Below are 9,075 nucleotides of genomic sequence, written 5' to 3' on the forward strand. Positions count from 1 at the left end.
TTTGGGTTTAGTGGGTTTTGCGTCCAGATTTTGAACCTAAGCTCTGATACCACGTGTAAGATCCCATCCTAGGGTCTTCTACTAGATCTATATTCTCTAAAATTAAATGCAATAAGAGACAATAATTTATTTTCTTACAAGACATTTAAATGATGATAATTTACCATTTAGAATCTAATTCCAAAAATTTAATTAGTGAACATTTCATTTCAATCACTTACATGAGTAATCTATGCATAGAGGAATACTTGTACCGATGGCCCGGTGGAGATGCCCTTGAGCTGCTGCTCCTGCTGGAATGCTCCTCTTGACTACTGACTGGATTTACCTCCCAGCCAACTAGGAAGTAATTCCTAGCCCAAGAAACCTCCACAGGTTCCCTAGCCCTCCAAGCCCAAGTCCAACTAGATGTAGTGGGTGTGTCCAAGACCAAGATAAACAATACTCCCTTCCTCTCTCTCAACAATTCCTCCAAAATCACAGCCAACCAAACCAAAAGCAATACCCAACATCCCCCTTCCTCTCTTCCTCCTTCCCCTTTTATGCCCCCCCTCTCCTCTCCACCTCAACCACCTCTCATTAATGTCATAACTTCTCCCTCATCCTTACAGTTGACTTCTCTTCTCCCAAGTAAACATGAGAGGACATTTGGGAATGTGATAAGAATATAGTACATTTTAGGGTTGAGAGATGAATATATAAATTGGTAATTAGTTGGAGAGGACCATGTCTTCTCCCAAGTAAATGTGAGAGTACATTTTGGGGATGAGAGATGAATATATAAATTGGTAATTAGTTGGAGAGGACCATGTCTTCTCCCAAGTAAATGTGAGATTACATTTTGGGAATGTGATATGAATATTTAAATTGGAATAATGGAAGGAGACCATACCCTATCCAAGATTAAATTTGAGAAGACAAGTTGGGAATTGAATAATAGCAATAATAAATTTTATATCAGTAAATAAAATTTACAGTTTCCCAAATGAAGGTATTCACCAATATTTCTTGATAATTATAAGTAAATATTTCAAGTAATGTAAACATTAATGAAATTTGCATGATAAGATTAAGTGGGGCATTACAATTCATCTTTAGGTGGTGTGTAGTACTGGAGGATGCAGTGAAGAGGAAGTCGATTTTGCTTGTGGTGTCTTGCAGTGGAGTTTGGGTGAGAGATTTTCCGGAGAGGAGGCATCGGAGGATTGTTGGAATTTGGAACAGTTTTGGAGCTGGAGGAGTGTGCTACCTTGCAGGGTGACTTTCGCACTTCCTGGGCCAGCGCAGACACGACATTGGGTGCTCACGTGGAGGGTAGAGTATCAGTCTTTGAGGATGAACTTCATCGTGGAGGTTAAGGGAAATATTTGGAGAGGTGATTGTTGAATTTTCGGAGCTTCGAGGAGGATTTCATTGGTGTTCCTTGCAGGTTGTATTCCTTGAATAGTTTGGAGGGTGTAGGGCCTATTGGAGGCTGAATTTGTAAGGTCAAAATTCAGCCAAACCATTTTGGGTTTTTTTGGGTTTTCGACAAGGATTCTAGAAATAAAGTTTTAGAATTTTCTGAGCACTGGAGATGAGGTTTCTAGCCATATCTTTGCAGTAGACCGCGTAGAATTACTGGGGATTACACAGTGCTTTTGAGAGTCGATATTGGGAGGTCAAAATCAGGCCAAACCATTTCTGGGTTTTTGTGGGTTTTGGTCAAGGAGCTTGGGGCTGAATTTGTAGCATTTTCTGAATAGTGGAAGCAGAGTTTTTTGCAGTTCCTTTCCAGCCAGCAATGTAGTTTTCTGGGCAACGCAGAGCATTAGAGGAGCAAACATTTTCCAGTACTTGATATCATTCTCTCATCACTTGGATTATGTCATGCTTTCCATTGAGGCAAACCCAGGCGCATTCATCCATACTATTGTACTTGCTCCGTTGATTAATAAAATGGTTCAATTGGTTCTACTTCTGAAGTTTTTATGAGCATGTGTTGTTTGTTAAAAATTTATGTGTTGAGAATTGTTTTTGCTTTATATATCACTGTTTGTTTAAGTTAGGAGCATTACATATATGTTTTTTTAATTTTAATTGACCCCGCATTATATATGTTTTTTTAATTTTAATTGAGCCCACATTATATATGTTCTTTTAATTTTAATTGAATGGATATTTATTTATTTATTATTTAAGTTTAAATCTAATGTGAAACTCTCCTCCATCTTAAGTTGTAAAGAAACTCTCAACATAGTAATTACGTAAACACACGCCTCCCTTTCTAAGATGGGATTGAACGATTAAGAAGGATATTTATATTACAAATTTATCTCAGATGGCATTGTGAGGGAGGGAGGACGCGTTGCTATTCCATAGCCGAAAACAGGGCTACTGAAGTGGGATGATATGACACTTTATATATGATATGAAACTATCTCTATATGATATGTCGAATGTAACTTGTTTTGTACCTAATAAAATTCAAGTTAGTTTTTTTCTATCGAAGATAAAAAACAAAAAGAAAAAAACCTTTCAACTATTTATTTGATTGTTATGTTTAGCTCATTCATTTCAAAAATATCTATAATTTCATTTTCTTTTGAGTATAAGGAAGAACTTCTTGACAATGAGTAAATATGTCTCTAGCTTGAGTTTTACGGAGGAACTTTAGATATGAACATTTGAAAATGAGAGGAAGATATTCATAGATTTGCTTAGGGTCCCATGTCTAATGTTTTCTTAGCCATACTTAATTCCTTGTGAAGGAATAACTTCTTTAAATTGAGAGGGGGCAAACTTCTATAAAATGAGAGGTCCCCAATCCTTGACCTTTCAACTATCTATTCTATGCTTATACTTAGTTCATCCATTTCAAAAATATCAATGGTTTAAACTTCTTTGAGTACCAGGGAAGAACTTCCTCACAATGAGAGGAGGAGGATTCCAATAAAATGGTTTATCCATTCAAAAAATATGTGTCTCTAGATTTTTTATGTCTCTAGGTTGTGTGTTAAGGAAGAACATTAGGAAGGAGCATTTGAAAATGAGAGGAGTACATTAATAAATTTATTTAAGATCGCAGGTTTGATGTTTCTTTAGCTGTATTTAGTTCTTAAAATTTATTATGTATGAGCGAGGAACTCTTTTTAAATGAGAGGGGAAAACTTTTTCAAAAATGAGGGGGACCTCAACAAATTTGTTGAGAGGGGACCTCAATAAATTTCCTTAATGGCCTTAATTTTGCTAGGGTCTACCTTAAAACCTTCATGAGATACAATATGACCTAGATATTCCACCTCCTGTACTCCAAAGAAACATTTGGAAGTTTTTTCATATAATTTTTTCTCCTCCAATAGTTTGAGCACCCTGTCAACATGTTGAACATGATCCTTCCAAGACTTGTTGTAGATTAGTATTTCATCAAAAAATACTAAAACAAATTTTCTAAGGAAAGGTTTGAAAATAGAATTCATCGAGCCTTGAAATGTAGAAGGTGCATTAGTAAGGCCAAAAGGCATGACCAAAAATTCATAATGACCCTCATGAGTTCTAAATGTTGGTTTCAGAATGTCTTCCATCTTCATTCTGATTTGAGGATATCCTGAATGAAGATCCAACTTAGTGGAGTAAATTTCTCCATGTAATTCATCCAATAATTCATCAATGACAGGAATGGAAAATTTATCTTTAATAGTGAGCTTGTTGAGTTCCCTATAATCTAGACACATGTGCCATGATCCATCCTTCTTGTGCACCAATACTAGTGGAGCTAAGAAAGAACTTCGACTAGGTTGAATTATACCAACCTCTAGCATTTCTACAACCATACATTCAATTTCACTCTTTTTGGCATAGGGATATCTGTAAGGCCTGATGTTTGGAGAAACATTTCCTGGAATAAAATGAATAGCATGATCATGATCACGAATAGGTGGGAGGCATTTGGGAGTCTCAAATACCTTGAAATGATTGTCCAAGACTTCTTGGAGATTTGGAGAAATAGATGATTTCGATGTGGGAACCTCTAGTGAACATAATTGTGCAATTATGCCTTGTTGTTCTTCCTTTAGAAGCTTTGTCATGTCGTTAGAGTTGATTATCTTTCCTGGTTTCCCTGCAATACCCCTTAATTCAACTTCCTTTCCTTCCAAAAAAAAATTCGAGAAAAGTTCTTGAAGATTAAAATTTATCGTACCCAAAGATTGTATCCATTGGACTCCTAGTACAACATCAACACCACCCATTGGAATGGAAAGCATCGGACTATTCAATACATATTCTCCCATGGAAAGCTTGATATTATGGCACTTTCTAGAGCAATTTATGGTTCCTCCAATTGCAACCATCACTTGACACTCTGGTGCTAGATATAGGAAGCAATTCAATTCCTTGGTTATCTTACAGTGAATAAAATTATGGGTACTACCCGAATCAATCAACAATATTACATTTTTCTTCTTAATATGTCCTTCTATCTTGAGAGTTTGAGGAGTGGTAATTCCTACCAATGCATTACAAGATATGGTCAGATTCATTTCTTCTTTCTCTAGTATTTGTTCCTCGTGTATATCCTCTTCTTTTGACGTTTCTTATTCTTTTTCTTCCTCCTCTTCACAATCGATGTAAAATAATTTCTTCTCAACACACTTATGACATTTAGTGTATTTGTTATCACAACTATAACAAAGCCCTTTTGCTCTTTTTTCTTCCAATTGTTATGGTGTCAACCTTGTAGGTTGCGGAAGGCTAGGGGCAACAACACTTCCATCTTTATAGTTGTGAGTGGTAGGCTTCCTTGTTGCCATAATTTTGCTTTCAATTGTTCTTGTCAACCTGAATTCCTTCTCCAATGAATCAAGTTCCCAAAGGCGAACCTCATGTTGGATGTTATCCTTTAAAGTCCCTATGAACACATCAATCCTATGCTCCTCTAGAATATCTTTTACCCTTATATTCAATTTTTGGAAGTCCTCAATGTGCTCCACCATTGAACCCTTTTGTTTGAGACTTATCAATTAGTTAAAGAAGGTGTTTCTCTTTGTATCCTCATAATGTGCTATCATTTCCTCCATATAAATTGACCACGTGACAATTTGTTTACGAGAGCAAAGCCATCGACACCATACAAACTGATTGGGTTCCAAATATAAAGTTGCAATGTGTACCTTTTGTGTGTTTAGCACATTATGGAGATTGAAATATTACTCCATCTATAGTATCCGAGTTATGGAATCCTTGCCATCAAACTTCCTCATATCAATCTTTGGAACATGGTGGGTCTTCAATCCAACATTAGAGTATGTGAAATCATGATTAACATTTATTTTGTCTCATCATGAGTTTCCTTTACTACCCTTTTGCCATTAGTAAGCATTTTTTGTAGCAACTTTGTCAAATCTATCTTCAAATCTTCCATGTTGCCTTTAAGTTATGCTTCTATACCATCCATCTTAGCTTCCATTCCATTATTTAAACCATCCATGTTAGCTTCAGTTACTTTTTGTGAGAGCGAAATTTGTTGCACTTGGTCTCGTAATTTTGATATATCATGTTGCATTTCTTCCTCTTCTTCATGTGTCATAGTAGAGCTTTCGGGTTGCTTACTAGGTGTTGCAATTTTGTTTCATCGGGACATCAACTAATGATAATTTTCTTCACTATGCCCTTTTAATCACTTCAAACTAATTTTTCAAACAAAACTTATGCAAATTTAAAAAAAAACTACACACCTTCTATCACTTAGTAGGAGCTCTATATTGAATTTGTTGTATCTCTGTAATTTCGGATCTCCAATGTCTGAAACTTCGTCTTGTGGTATCCCTTTAAGTCCTCTTTCCAACCCCACAAGTCTGATCAAGATTGGATTTTCCAAGAAAGAGTTATGTCAAATCTCCCACAATGATTTGATTATAGACTAGTTCTGTAGATCAAACTTGTACAAAGTGCGAGGTGTCACTGTTTTGACCTTCGACCCTGAAAACGATACCCAACAAACTATTGTTCGTCCTCTTTTTTCACTTTTTTACGAAATTTGAATCCTATGCTTAGAGTGAAAGCTGTGACAATTTTCCCAAGGTAACATGTTTGAGATGAAATTCGGGAGCCTGCAAAAACCTTAACTACCTCGATTCATATCTCCGAAAATATAGTGAGAAACAATCTGAAATTCAGAAATGATGCTCATCACAATTTCGTCTCAAATGTTTTTTTTTTCCATCTTCTAAAGCTTCGTAGAAAAAAAGTTATAGCGAAAATTCCATGATGACCTGTTTGAAGCAGCGAAACCCTAAAATCCAAAGCTCAAATACCAAATGTTATCCAACCTCACGTTGGATGTTATCATTTAAATTCCCTATGAACACATCAATCCTATGCTCCTCTGGAATATCTTTTACCCTATATTCACTTTTTGGAAGTCCTCAATGTGCTCCACCATTGAACCCTTTTGTTTGAGACTTATCAATTAGTTAAAGAAGGAGTTTCTCTTTGTATCCTCATAATGTGTTATCATTTCCTCCGTAAAAATTAACCACGTGGCAATTTTTTTACGAGATCAAAGCCATTGATACCATACAAACTAATTGGGTTCCAAATATAAAGTTGCAATGTGTACCTTTTGTGTGTTTTGCACATTATGGAGATTGAAATATCGCTCCATCTGTGGTATTCGAGTTACGGAATCCTTGGCATCAAACTTCCTCATACCAATATTTGGAATGTGGTGGGTCTTCAATCCAACATTAGAGTCTGTGAAATCATGATTAACATTTATTTTTTTCTCATCATGAGTTTCCTTTACTACCCTTTCGCCATTAGTAAGCATTTTTTGCAGCAACTTTGTCAAATCTATCTCCAAATCTTCCATGTTGCCTTTAAGTTTTGCTTCTATGCCATCCATCTTAGCTTCCATACCATTCATCTTAGCTTCCATTCCATTCTTTAAACCATCCATCTTAGCTTCAGTTGCTTTTTGTGAGAGCGAAACTTGATGCACTTGGTCTTGTAATTTTGATATATTGTTGGCTGCGTGGGGCTTGACCAAAGTTCAACATTGTTTAGCTAAACAAATTCCTACAATACTGGCTCTTTTGGCATCAGCCAGTAGATGGCGGACCGAAGTCTCACTTGAAGCAGTATGGGGAGATGCTGGAACCAAGTTTTCGTGCCCCAAGATGGTCGTGATGTCAATTTATTCCTTCTGTTCTTATTTTTGCGCAGGTCATTAAGTTCGAGGGCTCTGTTTGTCTAGCCCTTTATTCCGCCCTTCGATACCTCCACGAAGGGGTACTATTGACCTTCGCGTAGCCCTAACCTGCGGTTCAGGTACTTTCACATTGCTAAGACAACGTATTGCACAAATTCCCAAGTTATCTCAAGTGTCTTACTTATCTTATTAAATGATCACAGCTAGCACTGCGTAAACAGATATTCTTACTTACGTTCAATTAACCAACGTAATTACATACATTCGTGCATCACATAAGCATTTTAAATGAAATTCATACACAATATGACAAGATGCATCAACAGGAAACAAAGACACAAAATTTGTAGAATGCTTCTCTTTATTGATATCTTCAGATGATTACAGACTCTATCCACCCTGCACACACAGCTGCAGGGGTCCACGCACTTAGCTGTGGACTTCCACCCTAGGCCTCTACGCACTCAGCTGCAGAGCCTCTACCTACGCTAAGACTCGAAACTTAGACTTCTAAAGACTTCCTCCTTATCGCTCAAGACTTCTTACCTCTTCCCCAAAACTTAGAGAGCTTACTTACTTAATTCTTTTTATACAATCCCATGGTCAACAGACCATGGGTGGATCTTTACAGCTGACTTTACACTTTACAAAATAAGGGCAGACAACCCTTTATGACTCATGACACCTTCGCACTCCGCGACCACAAAATGCGGAGACTTTACAATTTTATTACAAAATTTGACCCAAAACATGGGCTTTTAGCCCCAAAACTGTCCTTGGGGGATCCCGTTCCCAACAGGCCCCCAACACAAACATCATTACTCATCCTCGATTCACTCTGTAGGCGTATTTTGCGGCTGCCTGCTTCACGTCTTCAACCATCTGCTCAGTCACTGCTCCTGAACTGTCGGCGTGAAGCTTTTGTTGAGTTGCTTGTAGAGTCGCAAGCTTTCCTTCAATAGAGGCCGTAACTGCATAAGCCTCATTCAGCCAGGGCTTAAGTCACACCTTCAACACTACTTCCTTGTGCTGTGCTGCATCCACCTGTTCTTTCAGCTACTTTGCCTCCTGTAGCTTTGCTAGTCTCTCTGTGAGTGCGACGGTTCACGTTGTGCCCTTAACCTCATCATAACGATGTTGCAGTTCTCATGCTTCTGTCTCCAGATGTTGTACATTAGGGTCCTCCTGCAAGCTCATCAGGACATCAAACGACTGCTCAAAAAGTTGTGTGCAGTCTGCAACTGCACTGTCAATTACCACTATTTCCTTTGTGACAGTGCTTTCACGCTGCACCTTTACTTCTAGCGGATTTGAGAGCTAGGCATTCAACTGTAATTTAGTGATTTGGAGGTTCAACTCTAACTGAACCCTCGCCATTTTTGTACGAGCATCGTGCACCCCTGTAGCCAGCTTGCGGACACGCACTTTGACTGGTTCTTCCTCAGGAATGGCCAACTCTAGGACCATTCGACATGCCTCCTCCATGACCTGAAGTATATTCTTTTTTTGGTTAGTCACCTCATTCATGATGACAATGGCAAAGTCTCATTGTAGTTCCATCTGCTCATTGTTAATCCACTGCTCACTGATCACATGTAGGGCGTGGTGCTCACGGGCCCTTAGCTCCGCAATTACTTCGTCCTACAACAGGTGGAGTGCCTCGCCAGGGAGTGTTTCCAGATTCAACCCTACTCCCTTGAGGGAGCTAATGGTGGGCCTGTTAGCTTCATTCTCCATGTTCAGTGCTCCATCGGGCAGCACTATCGTGCTAGAGACCCTCGCGTGCAGCATCTCGGCAGCTTTTGAAGTGACGATAGCAAGGTTGGTGGACACCGTGCCAACTTGTGACGCGCAGGTCTGCAGCTCCTGCATACCTGTTTGGATAG

This window comes from Pinus tabuliformis, chromosome 2_1, assembly GCF_031772625.1.
Source record: "Pinus tabuliformis cultivar Carrire ecotype Pingquan chromosome 2_1, CPIR1, whole genome shotgun sequence".
Taxonomy (NCBI): domain Eukaryota; kingdom Viridiplantae; phylum Streptophyta; class Pinopsida; order Pinales; family Pinaceae; genus Pinus; species Pinus tabuliformis.